Source organism: Lactuca saligna, chromosome 8, assembly GCF_052625555.1.
Source record: "Lactuca saligna cultivar CGN05327 chromosome 8, ASM5262555v1, whole genome shotgun sequence".
Lineage (NCBI taxonomy): Eukaryota > Viridiplantae > Streptophyta > Magnoliopsida > Asterales > Asteraceae > Lactuca > Lactuca saligna.
This window is the reverse complement of record NC_136424.1, coordinates 116,998,375-117,020,697: the sequence shown is the minus strand read 5'-3', so window position 1 is coordinate 117,020,697 and position 22,323 is coordinate 116,998,375. Positions and strand designations below refer to the sequence as shown.

The 22,323-nt window shown below is 40.6% G+C and overlaps 1 non-coding gene across 1 annotated transcript; it reads left to right on the top strand.

Annotated features, from left to right (window-relative positions):
* Positions 1-10,453: 10,453 nt before the first annotated feature.
* On the top strand, positions 10,454-10,559 carry LOC145013473 (small nucleolar RNA R71). The gene has a single exon (XR_013665031.1). It is a non-coding gene; the product is annotated as a small nucleolar RNA R71 (small nucleolar RNA).
* The last annotated feature ends 11,764 nt before the right edge of the window (positions 10,560-22,323 follow it).

Genomic DNA, 22,323 nt, shown 5'->3' with positions numbered 1-22,323 from the left:
CTCAAATGAGTCATCACACTCACACAAACCATGGAAACGAGATCAGGGTATTGAGAGGATTTGGAGTCTGGAAATGGTGGCTGAAAATGTGGCGATCATGTTCCTTAAATAGGTTAACCTCAAAATATTAGGGTTTACATTCTCTGCCTAGTAGTCCTAGCTTATCCTTTGGTACGCCCAGCATACTAGATGGTCTCGACATCCATGCTACGCACATAAGTACGCCGAGCGTACACATACTTACGACATGCATACTCATTTGCCACCTATTTCTCAATAGGGACTAATCTTGCCAAAACTTCAAACTAGCATAGCTTCTTCGTTATAAGTCTGTTTCCAACGAACCTCATATCCACATAAAGGTGGTGAGAAGCCTTACACTTCTAGTAACTCGTCGCAACCTCAAGGCTTTATCATGCTCGAGTTGCAGCCCATGAACCCTAAATCATAGACGATCTGAAATAGGAAGTTACAATTGAGATCGATAATAGTTTGTCCACCTAAATAACTTTATTTTGTGATGTGTGTAAAACCAACTAGTTTTCTCCCTACTTTTTATTAATAAATTGAGCACACAAAGGCAGTGAACCTGTCTTTAAGTGGTATAGATTGATAAGTAAGGTATCGAACTCAGGGAACGGAAAATTAAACTAATAACTAATTTTAACTAAAACAAATAATAAAAGTAAAGGGTTTTTCTCTAGTTTTGCAAGACTAGAAACTTAGACAAACTAAATTAACTAATTAACTAAAGCAACAACTATTCACCAAATTTGATAAAGATGTTTCCATTTAGGTTCAACCAATTCACTCCTATGGTTATTTAAGTTTAAGGTAGATTAATTGCTATTGGTTACCAATTATAATAGTTAGGTTCATATTCATTACTCCTAACCCTTAGACAATTAACTAATTTAAGCGTTGATCAAGTGTTTAAACTAATTAATTCCCTAGATTAATTATTTGGATTAAATAAGATTTGTAATGGTCAATTAAGTTATTAATTCAATTAACCCCTTATTGATGGTTTCTCAAACAAGCTCACACATTAACCTTCCTATTTTCTTATTAATCTTAGTTTCATAATCATTACTTCTAAGCATATGGTTTAGCATTCACATAGACATATGAGGTTAACAATTAAGTGATGTTCATGCAACCTAATTGCCTTTCAATTAACAGAAAATAGTAGTGATTAATACATAAGGTTCTTTAACAAACTTAGTTTAATAAATCACCAATAGACAATTAAGCAAGAATCAATAATCAAACCATAGGAGTTCTTTGGTATTCCCCAAACAGAAACAAAAACGAATTTAGCTCATAATTGCAGTAGAAACAAACATAAAAACAAAGTTTACTAAAGCAAACATATTCAATTCCTAAGTCTAAGTGGTAGAATTAACCTAATTGCTTGAATTCTTCCAAATATTGAATCTTAGGGTTCCTTAGCGTCTTCTAAGTCTCTTAGTCGCAGCTAAACCTTCAAAAATCGCTAGGAGTATGATCCCATGAGATAAGGATTCGTATTTTATAGATATCCCAAAACAGGGTGTACTCGGCGAGTAGCAGAATCAACTCGCCGAGTAGATCCATACTTATCCGTCTTGAATCAGTAGTCGTATTTATCTTCTGGAACTTCCTCGTGTACTCGCCGAGTAGGGTCGATCTACTCGCCGAGTATATCACCTTCTTTCACTCTTTGATCTTCAATTGCTTCCCTTCTCTCCTTTTTGCTTCCAAGCATATCTTTTGGACTGAAAACAAAATTCACAACATTTTAAGTACCTTTTGTCCACATTATTCACATAATTAATCAAAAATAACTAAGAATATATGCTAAATAATTAACTAATTATGCACATATCAAAATACCCCACACTTGACTTTTGCTTGCCCCCAAGCAAAACTAAATTTTAAACATATTAGAATCACATATAATAACTCCAATCCAACCCAGCCATTATGCCAAGACCGCAACGCATGCATTTGTGTCTAAAATTTCCTAAAAAACCCCCCATACTTCAAATACTCACAATCCTCATAAACATTCGCCCACTCACCCTGAACTATGCTCATTTTATGCAACCCTCCGAATCCATCCTCAGAAAATCTCTTTACCCTCAAGGTATTTTTAATTGAGCAACCCAAGCATACATATTGTAGAATTACAACTTTTCGATACCACTATGGAGCTCTTTGAATTCTTCATTTTCTTGATATTTGATCTTTAATTTCTTTGAATTCACCACCTTGTTGTTTGATTTTTGGTATCTTCAACTTTTTGGATTTCTTGGAATTTTGATCTTTAGATCTTTACTTCATTTACTCCAAAATTCTTATAACTTTTTCTAGTAATTCTTTTTTTTTTTCATGTATTTCTCAATTTTTTTCACTCAAATCTCTACATGCTTAAGCAGGGGCGCTCAATCTCAACCTTTATTGGCTAATGATAAAAACTTTCCTGGATACATTTCAGGTTTAGGCTGCTAAACATATTGCATCCCTCAGGCTGAGCAAGGTCGTGTTTTTGTCTCATGATTTCACTGAAATAAGGAAGCCACAAATGCACTAGAACGTATATAGGCTCAACTAAACATTTGGGTTTTCATGCAATTATTAACACAATTCTAATATGGAATCCTAATTTTTTTTACCAAAGTTTTCTAATTTAAGACCTAAGCATTTTTGGTATGCAACAATTTTTAAAAATTAGCCTAAAATTAAGATTCTAAGTGTTCTAAGATGTGACTAACCCCCTACCCCACACTTATTTGATGCAATGCCCTCATTGCATATTATACTAACTAAAAATGCAAATAGAGAGAAAGTTGGAACAAACTCTCCTAGGGTAGCAATCACTAGGTTGACACTCTCTTCTTCAACTCCTTCTTCTATTGACTTTAACCATGGGAACAGCTCATCCATGGCACGGGCGTCATACGTCTCGTGTGGTTGATAGCTCGAAAAACTCCAAGGAACAGGGTTGTTGAAAAATCTTCAGTAGTAATTCATAAAGAGTATATGAATGGTGCAGAAAAATTAGCCAGAGCAATTCAGAAGCTTCTCATGCAACAGGCTACTCGGCGAGTAGGCGTGAAGACTCGGCGAGTAGAACTCGATGGCAAAGCAATTCGTGTAAAAGCAGATGTACTCGCCGAGTAGTGTTAGTGCACTCGGCGAGTAGGGCGTACATTTCCAGATTTCTTTGAACTGCTGTCTCTCTTGACTTTGGTGTTGAAATGGAAATATAAATGTACTCTCACGCGAATTTCCTAAGCAGCAACACTCCATAAGACTCTTGACTCGTACGGACTCAATCCTAGGAACAAGACTCCATAATCACTCATAAAGACTCTCATTCCTCTCTTGACCCTTCCTAATTAGCATGCTTCCTAGCTGCAATACCTGAAAAGAAAACTAACAGTAACACTAATATTTCAACCACATAACCAAATCCAACATGTCCACAATTGTCTTAAAACAAAACATCATAAAAAAACAAAACAAAGCAAAACAAAATCTTCAATCTTCCTCTTCCATTCCAGCTCCTCCTGCTCCACTACCTCCTTCTCCACCCCTTCTTCGCATCCTCTCGTCCCAATCCATAATATAAGGGTAGCCGGGTCCAGGTCGCGGGGCAATGTGCATTTGTTGGAAAAGATACTCGAAGGATTGATTGGTATAATTAAACCCTCGCCCAATATCATCCAAGTAGTGTCGGTACTCTACTTGGTTCCAACCCTCGTTATCCTCCACCGGAATAACCGGTGGGTCTTCCTGTACCCGTTCGCTCCTTGGCTGAACCCGCCTTCCCGGCTCCTCGGGGACCGCCGACTCATCTTCATTCGGAATAGTAAAGGAATTACCAAAATTTTCAACTATCCGAGCCCTCCTATAAAGTGCAGTGTTGAACGGAGGAGGGTGGATAATCGTTAGCGCTTGAGCTTGCGGCAAATCCAAGATCCCAAATGATTTTGCAAGTCGAGTAATGAACATGCCCCCATTTATCTTCTCCTTGACCGCCCCCTCTGCAAGAAATTTAGCAATGCAGTACGGAAGGTTGCAGAAGACGTCTGGAGTGATGATACTCCACAAGTAGAAAATGTCAAGGGTGGGAACTTTGTCCCCATCCTTCCGCATGTTGATCGTGCTTGCAACGAACCGGTGAATGAGTCGGTGGATCGGAGAACGGATATGACCTTCTTGAGCAGTGGAAGGTATGTAGACTCGGTTAGCAATTGTACTCCATCATGTCGATGCCACCACCTCCTCCGAAAGTTCTTTGTAGGTATTCTCCAAGAAGGCTTCAAAATAATCCGTCATTGCCATGTCTTGGTCGTAGATGCCCAACCACCAAGAGAACTCAACCATGCTGCATTGTCGCAGCTCCCCACCCAAAGAAAACGAGATTGTGTTAGGATTGTAAAACTCACTACCACCTCGGAATGAGATGGTAGCAAAGAATTCCCAGCACAACTCCGCGTATACCGGCTCTTGGATTTTGAACAATTGCAACCAACCATCACAAGTGATGTTGGCATAGCCCAAGTTACAATCTTTCACCAAGTATGGGGTGAGTTCTTCTTCCAAGCCAACATTGCCCATCCATCCCCAATCCACTGCATTTGGTAGGTGCATTTCTTTCTGTCGCAGTGCTTCCAACCTGTTTAGGGCTCGAGTTTTGGATGATTTGGAGGTGATTTGTTGAAAGGCTAACCATGGCATATCACCATGGCTTCCCCCACTTGAAGATTGACCTCTTCTTGCCATGCTACCTGCATACACATATCAAGAACACAGCAACAAACAACACCCAGTAATTAAAACAAGAAAATATATGATCTGATTGTGACCTACTCGCCGAGTACACGAACCTACTCGTCGAGTAGTATGAACTTCGTAACAGATCGAGATCGGATCTGTGTAATCTGTGCAATAGTCCAAATTGTTCATAGGGTTTTTTTGTAATTACTTATCTAACCATAGATCTTGAAGAAATTACTCCTAACAACATCTAATTCATGACTAAATCAAAACCCTAGAAATTAGGAAAAACTCCCCAAATCCGAAATCATATCAAATATGGGCAGATTTGTGATAAAGATTGAACCTTTCTTGAAATTAAAGGGTAAAGATGTTACCTTGTTGCTTGAATGAAGAGAAACAAGTAGAAATTTGGAGAGATCTTGAAAAATGCTTAGAGAGGCGGCTGAGAGGAAGTGCTCGGCGAGTGTTGGGATGAATTGGTGAATAATAACATTTTTTACAGGCTTTATTTTACTGGGTTTGAACCGGCTACTCGCCGAGTAGAATGGGTCTACTCGCCGAGTAGACACGTGTGTTATTAACTTTTGGCTGCAATCGGGCATTTACTCGCCAAGTATAATCGATATACTCGCCGAGTAGATGTCACAGGTTGAAAAAAATTTGTAATTTGGCCAAATTTAATGTATCAATTCATTTGTTTAGCCCCTCCACCCCACACTTAAAGCATAGCTTGTCCTCAACCACTTAGAGACATAGAATAAACGAAGAAGAATGAAAAAAAACAAAATGAAAAATAAAGAAAAGGAAAGAAAATGCAAACTTGAAACTCGGGTTGCCTCCCGAGAAGCGCTTCTTTTGATGGAGTCATTAGCTGGACTCCGCCCCGTCTACGTGTTTGCAATTCCGCACAGCAGCAGCTCCTCCAATCCTTCATTTCGGGGGACACCTTCTTCATATTTCTTCACTCTATGACCATTGACTTTGAATGGTGTGCCGTCTCTTGATATCAATTCTATAGCCCCGTATGGAAACACCGTCTTGACCAAAAAGGGACCATCCCACCGTGATTTGAGTTTGCCCGAGAAAAGTTTTAATCGGGAATTGAAAAGCAATACTTTTTGGCCTTCATGAATGTCTTTTCTCTTGATTCTTTTATCATGCCATCTCTTGGTCTTTTCTTTATAGAGCCACGAACTAGAATAAGCATCATTTCGGAGTTCTTCAAGGGCATTCATTTGCATCAAACGGTTGGTCTTCAATTCTTCTACATCGAAGTTGCACCTGTTTAAAGCCCAATATGCCTTATGCTCGATCTCGACTGGTAAATGGCATTACTTTCCATAAATTAACCTATATGGTGTAGTACCAATAGGTGTTTTGAAAGCGGTATGAAATGCCCATAGCGCGTCATCCAATTTATCCGACCATTCCTTGCGGTTGCTTCCCACCGACTTCTCTAAAATACGCTTCAAGGCTCGATTGGTCACTTCAGTTTGTCCACTAGTTTGTGGATGGTATGATGTGGAGAACTTATGGGTCACCCCATATTTCTTGAGCACCTTTTCCAATTGATCATTGGCAAAGTGTGTGCCTTGGTCACTAATTAGGGCCTTCAGGACACCAAATCGGGAGAATAGTTTCTTTAAGAATCGTACCACTACCCGTCCGTCATTTGTAGGTAAAGCTTGCGCCTCCGCCCATTTTGAGACATAATCGACCGCCACTAGTATGTACTTGTTTCCTTTGGATGTGGGAAAAGGTCCCATGAAGTCAATGCCCCATACGTCGAACACCTCGCACACTTGAATGCTATGTTGTGGCATTTCATTTCGAGATGAAATGTTTCCCACCCTTTGACACGCATCACATTCTTTGACATATTGGGCTGCATCTTTGAAGATTGTAGGCCAATAGAACCCAATGTCAAAGATCTTCTTTGCGGTATAGTGTGCTCCATGATGTCCTCCCGTGGGCCCGCTATGGCAATGTTCTAGTATTCTTCGGCTTTCCTTCCCGAACACACATCTTCTTATAATTCCATCCGCTCAGCTTCGGAAGAGGTATGGATCGTCCCAAAAGTAATATTTGATCTCCGCAAAGAATTTCTTCTTTTGTTGACTACTATAATCCTTCGGGACATAATTTGTAGCTAAATAGTTAGCTATGTCTGCGAACCATGGCTCCTCTCCTACGGACACCATAATGTATTCATCCGGAAAGTCGTCTCCATCCTTATCTTCTTGCAATTGCGGGTTCTCGAGCCTAGATAAATGATCGGCCGCTACATTCTCCATTCCTTTCTTGTCTCGTATCTCCATATCGAATTCTTGAAGAAGCAGCACCCATCGTATTAGTCTTAGCTTGGCATCCTGTTTGGAAAACAAATACTTGATAGCCGAGTGGTCAGTAAGAACAGTGGTTTTAGATAAAACCAAGTAAGGGCGAAACTTGTCAAAAGCATAAACCACAGCTAACAATTCTTTTTTCAGTAGTAGTATAATTCTCTTGGGCGGGGTTTAAGGTTTTGCTAGCATAATAGATGGGTTGAAAGTGCTTATCAACCCTTTGACCAAGGACCGCTCCTAATGCATAGTCACTAGCATCACACATGATCTCGAAGGGTAAGTTCCAATTTGGTGCTATAATGATCGGGGCATTAGTTAATTTTTCCTTTAGAAATTCAAATGCCTCTAAACACTCTTTAGTAAAATTAAAGGGTGCATCTTTTAGTAATAATTGTGTTAGAGGTTTCGTGATTTTGGAAAAATCCTTTATAAAACGCTGGTAAAAACACGCGTATCCCAAAAACTCCTAATGCCCTTCACATTAGTTGGTGGGGGTAATCTGGCAATGGTGTCTATCTTTGCCCGATCCACCTCAATTCCCTTTTTAGAGACTTTGTGTCCCAAAACTATACCCTCCTTGACCATGAAGTGACATTTTTCCCAATTTAGGACCAAGTCGGTTTTCTCACACCTAGCAAGCATTGAGTCAAGATTTGTGAGACAGTCATGGAAAGAAGATCCGAATACAGAAAAGTCATCCATAAAGACCTCCATGAATTTTTCCACCATATCATGGACTATGGCGGTCACACACCTTTGAAATGTCGCAGGTGCATTACATAGTCCAAAAGGCATGCGTCTATAGGCGAAAGTCCCACTTGGGCATGTGAAGGTGGTCTTTTCTTGGTCCATTGGGTCTATGGGTATTTGAAAATACCCTGAAAACCCATCTAAAAAGCAGTAATAGCTATGCCCTGATAGTCTCTCTAACATTTGATCTATGAAAAGAAGGGGGAAATGGTCTTTGCGAGTGGCATCGTTTAGCTTTCGATAATCGATGCACACTCGCCAACCGGTTACCGTTCGCGTCGGAATTAACTCGTTCTTTTCGTTGGTGATGACCGTCATTCCTCCTTTCTTGGGCACCACTTGGACCGAACTCACCCATGGACTATCGGAAATGGAGTAGATGATTCCTGCATCTAAGAGCTTGACCACCTCCTTCTTGATGACTTCTTGCATGTTCGGGTTCAATCGTCTTTGGTGTTGCACCACCGGCCTTGCTCCTTCTTCTAAATTGATTTTGTGAGAGCAATAGGATGGGCTTATTCCTTTGATGTCGGAGATTCTCCATGCGATGGCTCTTTTCCTTTTCTTCAACACGTGTACAAGTTCTTCCTTTTCCGTCTTGGATAGATCCGAGGCTATGATCACATGCTTCTGATTTCCTTCTTCCAGAAAGGCGTACTCCAGATGGTCAGGTAATGTTTTAAGCTCCATTTGGTTGTTCTTAGTGACGGACTCGCCGAGTGCAGGTATGGTACTCGGCGAGTTTGCATTTTGGCTTTTCTTCAGATGTACTCGGCGAGTAGATCGGGTCTACTCGGCGAGTAGGGCTCTCAGATTGCTTCATTATTTCTTCATACTCCACTTCTTCCAACAGTCTTTCAATCTCTAATAAATCCTTCTCTGGGTCAAATGCTTCATCCAAAGCTGCAAACTTGCTGGAATCTTTAGGTATGTCTTCCTCCAATAGTTCGTCGAGCATGTCAATTGAGAATGCCGTGTCGTCACTACTCCTTGAGTACTTCATGGCTTGGTCTACCCCGAATGTTACTGAATCGTCCCCAACTCGCAAGGTGAGCTTAGAATCTCTCATGTCTACGATAGCGCTAGCTGTGTTGAGGAAAGGCCTTCCAAGGATAATTGACACTTGCGGATCCGCCTCCATGTCTAGAATGATGAAATTAGCCGGGAAGACAAATTTGTCCACTTTCACTAGCAAATCTTCACAAATGCCTCTTGGGAAGGTGACAGTCTTGTTTGCCAAATGAATTGCCATTCGAATTGGCCTTCGCTCCGGGAGGTCTAGCTTCTTAAAGAACGAGTAGGGCATAAGGTTCACACTTGCTCTAGAATCAGCTAAGGCATGAATTGCAGCCAAGTTGCCAAATTGGCAAGGTAAAGTTAAGCTCCCCAGATCACCCTTCTTCTTTGGTAACTTGTTTAGCATTGCGGCGGAGCAGTTCTCATTAAGCACTACCTTCTGCACTTCCTCCATCTTTCTTCTATTGGTGAGGAGTTCCTTAAGGAACTTAGCATGCTTGGGCATTTGCATGACGGCTTCAATGAAAGGAATGTTGATTTGAAGAGTTTTAATGTGGTCTAGAAACTTCTGATATTCCTCTTCCTGCTTCTCTTTCTTGGCTCGGGCTGGGTATGGCATTGGAGGCTGGTATGGCTTCAAGGGAGGTTGTTCATTCGATTTTGCTGGGGTACTCGCCGAGTCCATCGGCCCTACTCGGCGAGTAGAACACTCAGATTGTGAATCTTGGTTTTCTGCTTTTTCTTCCGTTTCTTCCTTCTGCGAGTTCCTGGTTGCTTCAGTTCGAATGGGGGCCAGGGGAGTGATGATCTTCCCACTTCTTGTTGTGACAATGTTTATTTGTGCGCCTTGTGGGTTGTTCTCGGTTTTGCTAGGAAGCTCACCCGGTGACCTTTGGTTAAGTTGTTGAGCAAGTTGCCCAAGCTGCGTTTCTATGTTGTGGATGGAAGCTTGCTGGTTCCTGAGCATGGTTCTTGTTTCTTGGATAGCAGCATCATGGTCACTATGTCTTTTCTCGGAAGCAACCACAAATTTAGTAAGCATATCTTCCAAGCTTGGCTTCCCCTCTTGCACTGACTCCTCTTTTTGATAAAAGCCTCTCCCTTTTTGTCTATACTTCTCCTCCTTGGCCTTCTTGTACTCTTCATAAGGCAGCCACTCTTTCTTTTGTTTGCGCCAATCCTCATCATACCGGTCACCGCTCGAATAACATGCTTGTGCCTTCTTGTTGCCATTCTCATCCAAATCGCAATCTCTAGTGAGGTGAGGTTCATTGCAGTTTTCACAACCCACCCGAATAGCATGGATGGTTTGATCCATTTTATCCATTCTCCTATCCATGGTTTTTAATATGGCCATGACCGCGGATAAGTCTTCAGTAGCAGCATACGCGGCTCCCCTCGTGACATCATTCCTAGGGTTGTGGTATTCTCTAGAGTGTTTAGAGAATTCTTCAATCAATTCTTTAATCACCGGGGGTGGCTTCTTCGTAATTGGGCCTTGCGAGTCTAGCAACTGCCGGGTTGTGACATTGACTCCATCATAGAAGATGGAAACTTCTTGCTGGCTGTTTAAATCATGGTGTGGGCAGTTTCTTAGCAGACCTTTGTACCTCTCCCATGCTTCATATAAAGACTCTCCAGCTTGTTGTTCAAAGTTGCAATGACCTTCTTCAGTTTGGCTATCTTGGATGGTGGGCAAAAGTGATCAATAAATTCTTCCTTCATTCTGGCCCAAGTAGTGACTGATCCGGGGGGAAGTGACTTGAGCCAGTCTTTAGCAGCACCCTTGAAGGTTACCGGAAGCATACGAAGTAGTTGTGTTTCGCGGGTTACATTTGGAATATTGAAGTAATCAGCAACATCATTGACTTCATCCAAATGTTTGTAGGCATCTTCATGATCTTTCCCATAGAAAGGTATTTCCTTGAGTGAAGCTAGGATATGACCTTTTAGCTCGAAGGTAGTAGTCGCGGGAATTGCGGGTTGCACAAGTCCCGGGCCATGGTCGTCGCGCATCCTCTTCTTCCATTCTCCCATGGGGATTTCATCAATGTTAGCCATAGTGAATGCTAACTCTTCCTCCGACTCGGTTTCTTGCTCGTACGTTGCCTCCTCTTCTTCCTTGGTCTCGTACCCAATATCTTCTTGAATTGGCTCCTCAATTACCAAAGAAGCGCTAGAAGCTCCTGATTTACTGCTCTTCTTTTTCCCAAAAACAGTCTTCAAGTTGGACAATGGTGATTTCTTTGGTGTGCTTGAACTCTCCACGTCCTTCCCTTTGTTTCTTTTCAATGCGGATTCGGGGTCTTCAAACGGGGGTACCAGTGGTGTGTTTGCTCCTCTGGGCATGAAAGTCCTGAAATCAATCAAATAAAAAGCGTAAAAAGAACAAAAAGATTGTAAAAATAAAGAAAATCTACTGCTAACTAAACTGCTACTCGACGAGTAGGTGCGATTGCACTCGACGAGTATCAGTGGTATTTCAAAAAAAATTCGAAGTTTTAAACTAACTAAAACAGATACTAAAACCTAATTACTAATTACTAAATTGCAATAAATGAACTTTATGCAAGTAAACTCACACAAAGGATCGAAAAATTAGGAATTAGCTTAATTATTTAGAACCGTTCCCCGACAACGGCGCCAAAAACTTGATGTGTGTAAAACCAACTAGTTTTATCCCTACTTTTTATTAATAAATTGAGCACACAAAGGCAGTGAACCTGTCTTTAAGTGGTATAGATTGATAAGTAAGGTATCGAACTCAGGGAACGGAAAATTAAACTAATAACTAATTTTAACTAAAACAAATAATAAAAGTAAAGGGTTTTTCTCTAGTTTTGCAAGACTAGAAACTTAGACAAACTAAATTAACTAATTAACTAAAGCAACAACTATTCACCAAATTTGATAAAGATGTTTCCATTTAGGTTCAACCAATTCACTCCTATGGTTATTTAAGTTTAAGGTAGATTAATTGCTATTGGTTTCCAATTATAATAGTTAGGTTCATATTCATTACTCCTAACCCTTAGACAATTAACTAATTTAAGCGTTGATCAAGTGTTTAAACTAATTAATTCCCTAGATTAATTATTTGGATTAAATAAGATTTGTAATGGTCAATTAAGTTACTAATTCAATTAACCCCTTATTGATGGTTTCTCAAACAAGCTCACACATTAACCTTCCTATTTTCTTATTAATCTTAGTTTCATAATCATTACTTCTAAGCATATGGTTTAGCATTCACATAGACATATGAGGTTAACAATTAAGTGATGTTCATGTAACCTAATTGCCTTCCAATTAACAGAAAATAGTAGTGATTAATACATAAGGTTCTTTAACAAACTTAGTTTAATAAATCACCAATAGACAATTAAGCAAGAATCAATAATCAAACCATAGGAGTTCTTTGGTATTCCCCAAACAAAAACAAAAACGAATTTAGCTCATAATTGCAGTAGAAACAAACATAAAAACAAAGTTTACTAAAGCAAACATATTCAATTCCTAAGTCTAAGTGGTAGAATTAACCTAATTGCTTGAATTCATCCAAATATTGAAGCTTAGGGTTCCTTAGCGTCTTCTGAGTCTCTTAGTCGCAGCTAAACCTTCAAAAATCGCCAGGAGTATGATCCCATGAGATAAGGATTCGTATTTTATAGATATCCCAAAACAGGGTGTACTCGGCGAGTAGCAGAATCAACTCGCCGAGTAGATCCATACTTATCCGTCTTGAATCAGTAGTCGTATTTATCTTCTGGAACTTCCTCGTGTACTCGCCGAGTAGGGTCGATCTACTCGCCGAGTATATCACCTTCTTTCACTCTTTGATCTTCAATTGCTTCCTTTTTTTCCTTTTTGCTTCCAAGCATATCTTTTGGACTGAAAACAAAATTCACAACATTTTAAGTACCTTTTGTCCATATTATTCACATAATTAATCAAAAATAACTAAGAATATATGCTAAATAATTAACTAATTATGCACATTTCATTTTGTAATCTTCAGATACTCCACTTTAAATTTTGAAGCCAAGTATGTATCCTATCCTTTTAATTAATAATTTGATATTAGGTAATTATATTAAAAGGATTTCTAGATCAAACTGATTGTGTTTCTTTTTCTTAAGTAGATAACTCCTGGGTCGATTGCTACTCATCTTCCTACACAAACCAGTTAATCAAAATTCTCATTACTCCAACTCCTCTCGTGAAATAAGCTCACTGGTCCTAACTGTCTTTATTAGATTCACAACCCAAGGATTACTCTAACGTATGAAAAGAAGGAGTATGTATTTGACAAGTACATAAAAGTGGTGCTTCCTGAAGGAACTACCGAAGAAAAAGCAACCAAACATGAAAAATATCACTATCACTCTATCGAAGTATTATGTTAGATGTTGGCAACCTTGTCTTCTAAACTCAAAAACAATTCCGAGAACCTTGGGGCATATGAAATAAACAAGTATCTCAACAACATTTTCTAGGAGCAAGCTCGAATTAGGAGATTTAAAGCGATGCAATAAATTATAGGTTGTAAGAAGCAAGAGAATGGTTCTGTGAGTACCCATGTGCTAAAGTTAAAAGGGTACATTCAAAAATTTGAACGTCTTGGCTTCCTGTTTACTTAAGAATTAGCTATTGATATCATTCTCAACTCTTTGACTAGTGCATTCAAGTTGTTCACCATGAATTACTACATGAATGATTTAGAGAAGTTATTATGGAGCTACATGGAACGCTTAAGACAGTTGAAAAAATCATTGTTCCACCAAGGAGCACAAGTTCAACCACTCAAGTTCTGGCTATTAGGGAAGGTGTTGTCAAGAAAAAGGTCCTCTCATCCTAATGCTATGGGGAAAGGGAAAGGGAAATTTAGTGCTCCTAATTCCAACCCTAAAAAGGACATTTCTGACATACCACCAGTAAATGACCATAAAGAAGCCATTTCTTAGTACTGCTAAGAAAAGGGTGGTTGGAGACGTAGCTGCCCTAAGTGTCTTTAGGATCTTAAGAAGAACAAGGACAAGAGTGATGATACTTCAGATACGCTTACAATTAAATTACATTTAACCTCTACTTCTAATAATTTAACACTTGACATAGGATGCAGAACCCATATTTGTTATAATGTGTAGGGACTAAGACAGAGTAGGAAGCTGAGGTATGGTAAGATGGATTTGATCATGGGGAACAAGAGAAGTGTAGTTGTTACTTACATTTGAGGTTATGAGCTTTGAGTGTTACCTAGTTTTTCAATTAATTTGTTTGGTTGTTTTTATTAGCCTTACATAGAAAGAAATATCATTTCCTTTTATGCATTGTGGCGTGACGGTTTTACTTTTGGATTTGATAATGATAATGCTAGTGTTAAATGTGAATTGAGCATTTTGAGCATTCTCATGTAGTAATTGAGTTCAATGGAGCACTTAGAATTAAATGGAGCACTTGATGTTCATGGAGCATGTGAAAAACGAGCAGATCATCTAAGAAGGGAATGGATCATCAAAAAAAAGTTACGGATCAAGTAAAAAAGGAACGGATCTTCCAAAAGGGAGTTTGGAGCAACTTAGAGTGGTCTAGAGCAGCGTAGAATGGCTTAGAGCAACTTGGAGCAACATGGAGCATCATGTTGTGTCATGTAGAGGGAATTTGTGCCATGAATGGAGGAGTTTCGCCATAAGGAATACATGAAGGAGAAGTTGTGCCATTTTGATGAGATGTTGCGCCATTCGGAGGAGATGTGCCGTGGAGAAGATGTTGCACCATCATGAACCATCTTGGTACATGATGAGCCATCTTGATACCTTTGATGTGCGATGTTGATCCGCATATTCTTAGAAGATGATCATGTTCAATAAATACACCATGTTGTGCCACCATGATGGATGTTGGGCCACCAGTGTTCATGTTGTACCACTATGGTTCAAGGTGCTTCATCATGTTTATTGTTGATACTCAGGGGATGTATGACCTAGAAGAATGTTCTAGAAGATGCTACATGGCGGAATATGATTGGTTGTCAACTTTAATGTGCCAATGGGCTTGGCCCATTAGGGTGTTTGTAACACTCTAAAAATTCAAGCCAATTTAAAATTTTCAAAAACAACCCAAATTCATTATGTTATTACAAAAAGGTTTTCAATACATTTATTATCAGAGTATTCCCAGAACCAGAACATAAAACATAAACATGAGGAGCGGTACGATCACGCCTTCGTCTTGCCACGGTCTCCTGAAGTACCTGAAAAACATTAAACAACACCTGTAAGCCCGTACCAACCACATATACCAAGCATAACATATCATAACCGAACAGAACAGCCATGCACTTCGGTTCTACTGTGTGACTGGTCCGCTGCACCGGGCCCTCAGTCCACCTGGTCTACCCTCCAAGTTTAGCCATATCCCTTGAGTGTGCAGTGAGGTTGGTCCGCCCGCACCGGGCCTTCTACCCACCTGGTCCTACAACCTATCCGCACCGCTCGCTGGGCCTTCAGGATAACCGGCCCACACTAGGTATGTTGGCCTACAGCACAAAGCAGGACCCGCCTCAACCCAACCCTAGTCAAACAACCATGTGCACATAAACAAATAATCATATAACAATTCACATCCAATCGAACCGATCTAGCAGATCACATAACATAACATACTCTAAACAGGATTCCGACTTAACAGGTCACTAGCATAGCATCATCCTATATACCAGGATACCGACCTTAACCAGGTCTCTAACATATACCATCCTAACTACCAAAATGCAAACATAGCAAAGCAACAACATAACAACGATACCCGGATTACAATCCGATAAAGGACCGGCCTTGGTGCCTTCAACCCTGTTGATATAGTGAGGATAACTCAACTTGCAACTGCTGACTAAACAGATAAGATCACGCTGCTCCAACCTCCGACACGAACTCCACCACTCATAACCAAAAGACTGAACTTAATAAATACCAATAATTACCAAAATACCCTTGGAAGTCAACTGGTCAACTCTATGTCAAAGTCGAAGTCCTCAGTTGAGGTCAAACTTCCTAACTAACTCTACTCGACGAGTCAGCCCGATGACTCGTCGAGTCCCTATGCTCTGAAAAACTCCCATACCGCGACCCAACTCGCCGAGTCACCCCAAGACTCGACGAGTCCCACGAGCTCTAAGTCACCTCCTGTTCAACTCACCGAATCGTCCCTCGACTCACCGATTCACAGCTTAACCAAAACAGTTAGGACTTCGCGACCAGACTCGCCGAGTCCAAGGCCACCTTCAACAGACTCGCCGAGTTGTTCTTCAACCTCGTCGAGTCCCTGCCTATCTTCATCCTACTCGCCGAGTACACCCATGTGACTCGCCGAGTACCTCTAGTTCTTAATACATACAGTGGCTTTCCAAGCCATGTAGGGGCTCCAATCCATAGATCTACCCTTCCACAAGCTATTCCTCACGTAAAGTTGCAAACTTTACATGAATCAAAGAGATATAAGCATAAAACACTCTTGGGCTAGGGTTTGGGACAAGAAGGCTTCACTAACAACTCTTGGGCATGAACTTTATGGCTTCCTGGACCATTACAACCCTAGATCTGAGGTAGCAACCTCAGCTCTTACACCAAACTCGAGATGGACCTCATTTATGCTCCAAAAACCCCACATTTGATAAATCTAGATGCACAAAAGCTCAAGAACAGATCTCTTACCTCTAATGCAAGCTCCAACTGGAGAATGGACCAAATCTATGCAAAGCCCCTTGCTCCAAATCTTCTTGCTCTTGAATTCCCCTCCAAGATTTCCTCCTCCAAGGCTCTAATTACTCACAAAGGAAAGCGCACACGAATCTAGGGCTTCTGGAACTCAAAGGGAAGGTAAAGAGGCTGAGGAGAGGGTGTTATGTTCTTTATATAAGGCTCAACCCCCAAGATTAGGGTTTTCTCCATACAACACCAACTCGCTGAGTCCACCCATGCGACTCGTCGAGTTGGACACTTAACATGCGACCTGAAACGCGACTCAACTCGCCGAGTCTTTCCATCGACTCGCCGAGTAGACCCTCTTAATTACACTATTAGCCCTTCAACTTTACTTCTGAATTTCCAGGATGTTACAGTTTTAGGTTTGATCCCTCAAGTATAACTAGGGATGCATGCTAGGTCATTTCGTATCTTTAATTATAGAGTGTTAAGCGAATTTTTGTGAAAATTGTACTTGTAACCTCTGTCTGAGAGCTTTGAAATAAAGAATACTCCCCTCCTACCCATGGACGTAGGTCACCTTGATCAAACCACGTAAATATTTTGTCTTGTGTGATTTTAGTTTTTCTTGTTATCCGCTTTACTTCCTAACAAGTGCTAACAGAGTTGCGATTTTTATTATTGTGATTGAAGATGTCTACACACAAGTTTGATTTTAAGAAGTTCATTAGATCAAATGACTTCACTTTGTGGAAGGTGAGGATGAGTGCTATTCTGGTTCAACAAGGATGTGTAGCAGCACTAGAGGGAATGGCAAAATTACCAAATGACATGGCGGCTAAAGGTAAGGTTGACATTTTTCGAAGGTACATAGTGCATTTCGGTTGAGTTTAACAGATGAAGTACAAAGGGAGGTCGTGTATCAAACAATCACTTCTCATTCAAGAATAAACTTTGTAAAAAGTTCCAGAACAACTCACTAACTAACAGGTTTTATTAGAAGAAAAGGTTGTACACTCTCAGAATGTCTAAATGTAACCAAGTGAAAGATTATTTGGGTAACTTCAATCACATCATCTTGGATCTATAAACGGGCTGATATAAAGATTGAAGATAAAGATCATACGATCATTTTCTTATGTTCTCTTCTGAACTTATATGAGAAATTCGTTGATACCATGCTCTATGGTAGGACAATGATCACTATGAATGATGTGAAGGATTCTTTGATGTGTAAGGAACAGAAAAAAAAAAGTTTCAGTTAGAGAATAGGTTTCCAGTTCCAATTTGTTTGCAGGGAGAGGAAGGACAGAAGAGATGAAAGGGGGAAATAGAAGGAGATCATGATCTAAATAGAAGTCTAATGGTTCATTTAATGCCTGTAACATCCCAAAATTCCAGGCCAAAAAAGTCATTTTTTAATTATTTGCTATAAAATCATAAGTATTAAAAACATCCATAATAATATCTCATGTCAAAACTCAAGTGTCAATAGTCAAACGTGTTATCATAAAGTAATATCATAGTGTAATCCCAAGGATCTCATGTGCGGAAAACATAGTGTGATGCGCTGAGATCAAGCTGACTCCTTTTCTTTGAAAACAAAGTACTTGAAACCAAAACTGAAAACCATAAGCATAAAGCTTAGTGAGTTCCCCCATCATACTATATACCACACAACATACATATTGCTGGGCAATTCTAGGGTACCCGACCTATCCATGTCAGGCAGTTCTAGGGTGCTAACCAACCTATGTCAAGCAGTTTTTGGGTGCTGACCATCCCATGTCAATCAGTTCTAGGGTGCTGACCTTCCCTCCGGTTTATCCCAGCCGGCTCTGGGAACTATATCACCCCTACTACTACCACATAAAATATAGCATAAACATACTGCCAGGCATATCTGGGTACCTGACCTACCCTTCGGTCCTAATGACCGAACTTGGGGACTATTCCCCTCTTACCACCACTATCACATATAACATATCATAAAAATACTACTAGGCATGCATGAGTTCTGAAGACCCCTTTGGTATCTTCCAATCAGTATTCGGAGCCTATTTCACACCTACTGCTACTAACATATATCAGAAAGCATCCTAGCACACAAACATAACAGATAATGGCATACCAAATAATTATCACAAAGACAATCATCTAGAAAACAACTCCTATTAGTGGGCCGACATTGTGGCCGTAGACCCACCGCTACTGGAAAGTGAATCATCTGACAATGCTGAAGTCTCGTAGACATAACCCCCAGCTACTGGATGATAGATTCTCGAATTGTCAGTATTACAACATCACCCAATTAATAATTGGGTTCCCACACATAACCATAAATACATACTTGGGGGTAAATACTACATTACCCCTAGCTTAGCTTTATTCAAGCCCAAGGCTCAATCCAAAGGCCCAAAAGTCAACTATGAGTCAAAGCCCAACGTATGGCCTAATTTTCTAAATTGGGCCCAAACCTTTACAAGGTCTTACCATAAGGCCCAACCATTTAGTCCAGTCCAACATTCAACATTCTAATGTCCCAATATCGCATAATCATAAGGCCCAAACTATGGCCCATCTATGGCCTAATTTTCCAAATTGGGCCCAACTCCTCATATGGGTCTTACCTCAAAGCCCATTGATTATTCTAGTCCATTTGCTTGATCTTGGATGGCCCATTAATAACCCAATCATCAAGGCCTATTTGAAAATCCGAACAATAAACCCAAGGGAAATTAGGGTTTCTCATAAAATGATGATTAGGGTTAAGTGTTTCTCACTTAACCCATTAAGGACTTAATTGATTAAGTCCATCATTCTTCTAATTAAATCATATGGTGTGATTGGGCTTAACACATAATTCCATTCCAATGGCCCAAATGTGGGTCCCGATAAGTCCAAGATCATAAATCCAATATTAGGGTTTTCTAAACCCTAATTAGGGTTTCCAACCCCATCTTAGCCTAATAGGCCTTATAGCTTGGTCTTTTGATCAATTAGGGTTCACTAGGCCCATTAGGGTTTATTAGGCCCATTAGTCACATGTTTGGGCTTTTAGGCCATTTAGGGCTTCATTGGGCCCACTAGGGTTTATTATGCCCATTCTCATTTTAGTCCCCTATCCAAACATCCAAACGAGTTACAAACCAGACAAGGCACATTGCCACATGATGTGGCGGGCGGTGGTGGTAGTAGATGGTAGCCACCACCATACGGTGGTGGTTTTAGTTTTCTTTTCATTAATCCACTTTCTAATTACATTTTACAAGGCTTTAATCCCAAAATAAACAAACACTAAACAAAATAAACACACATACACACAGTCACCATGTGGTGGCCGATAGTGCTAGATTGTGGCATCCACCACCCCACAAAATGAAACACACACACACACACACACACCTTCACATCTTTTGCTCTGAAAGATAAGCAAACAACCCATTTGATGGTGTATGGTGGTGGTAGTGGTGATGTTATGATGGCAGCCACCACCCCACGGTGGTGGCGGTGGTTTTTGTTGCTTCGTAGCCAAAAAACCACAACCACACACGAATCTTGAAGTAGAAGCACACCCACATAAACTCACGGTCACCTCCCATAGCGGCTGGTGGTGACGAGATAAGGTAGCGATGACGGAAGTAAAAGGAAATGGCGGCAGGAGGTGGTCTTGCGATGATAGCCACCACCTAACAGTTGGCACACGCACTGATAGGACACACACGAATCACCGATGACATCAACTTCAATGGAAATGGATGGCAGTGAAGAGAAAAGATGCAACTAATGTGGTGAAGGGATGATGGAGGTGATTGCTCATAGTTGCTCTGACCTTGGAGACTTCCTTTGCAGTGCTGGTCGTCGCTGGTCATATTGGTCCTTCGGTGGTTTGGTCGGTCGGAGAAACAAGGGAGAATGGGGTGGCGGCCGGTGGTGGGAGGTATAAGGGGGATGCCGGTTGTAACATAGATGAGGGTTAGGGTTACGGGACCTTAAATACCCGACTCCATTTGAATTTTTCCATAACGGTAACCGCAGTCCCTCCGTCCCCTTTTTCTTTCAAATATAATCCAATATTTACCCTTTTAACCCCACCCATGCGACTCCCTTACAAATTAAGTCCCATATTTTACTAAGTGGTCCCTCCCTCTTCAATTATTTTCAAATGAGGTCTATAGTTAACTCTTTAGCCCCTGATCTCATAAACCCTTTCGGATTTGGTCTAATACTTACCAAACATCTCCCTGTCTTCTAAAATCTTTACAAAATAAATCTCGAATTTATAATTTGACCCCCGAATAATCCAACTTATGGCATTTGGCTTCCCAAAACCAATACCTTGCTATATAATTATTAATTTTAGGGCTACGATTCATTCATTAATTTCGTCTGTTTATTTATTAAATAAACCGGGTGCTACAACTCTCCCCTACTTAAATTATATTTCGTCCTCAAAATCACTCCTTACCTTTCCTTACACGCCCTACCACTCTAGTAACATGGTCACGATTCTGGGCACACCCTAGCCTTCCCAGGGTAGCCCTGACCAATCTTCGTAAGCCCTAAAAATCAGCATGTGATTGAATTCCTTGCAACCAGTTCACCTTTACTCCGTCTAAAATCTGTTGTGTCGAGATGGTCTGAATCCCTAAAAGACCAGTCATACCGAATCATTATCGTTGAACCCAATCCATTTATCCCTCAACTGACTACTCCACTTATAATAACTCAGGTTCCTACTATAAAACAGGATCAAAGACCTAATTATCTCTGCATATCACTTATACCTGGTCAAGGATCAGCTAATCCCGCTGTGACTAACTTGTCACTACCCATTTCAACCAGTTATTTCATCCGTACTTGCAACCTAAACACAAATGCTAATACTACCCAAAAGCTGAACTGCCTTAACACTGAACTGCCTAAAGCAGTGTGTTGCCTGAGGGTTGCGTTCCGAAATCTACCTAGACTTGCCTGGTCTCAAATCGTTCACCAATCATCTAAAATATCGGGTTCCAGCCCGGGTGCAAAGCCAAAGGACTCCCCATTTAGTCTCCTCATACGACTTCTGAACGAAATTCTTGTTCGTCAATAGTCGCCATTAGTTGTATTACCACTATATCCCTAACAACATCATGATCCAACCGATAGAGTCCATTCGTCGAATCCTTTCATCATCCAGTCTATGGCTAAAAGTGATTGCCACCTAACCGATGGTAGCCTTATATCAAAAGAAATCTTATACAGTCCATTGCTTTCTTGATCCCATAACTATTGTGGCACTCCTATAGTCTTATCAATGGCTCAACCAGATCTAATCCATTTAGATAATTCCGAAATCCAATCTGTAGATTTCCATATCCTCACTGCTGCACCCGAACTAGTGGGTATTACTGGTCCTTCCGCATTCTAACAACATGCTCATGCCATCTACCAACCTAGTGAATGATACAGCTACAGCCGCAGTCTCACAAAACTCTATCACTATCTACCAACCTCATGAATGCTACGGCTACACCCGCTAACTTATAACGCTCTATCACTATCTGACCGCAAGTCAATGCTACGGCTACCCCATAGTCTTACAACACTTTCAATGCTAACTGACTGCTAGTCAATGCTATGGCTACCCCCGCAGTCTTGCAACACTTTCCATGCTAACTGACTGCTAGTGAGTGCTACGACTACCCCTGCAGTCTTACAACACTTTCCATGCTAACTGACTACTAGTGAATGCT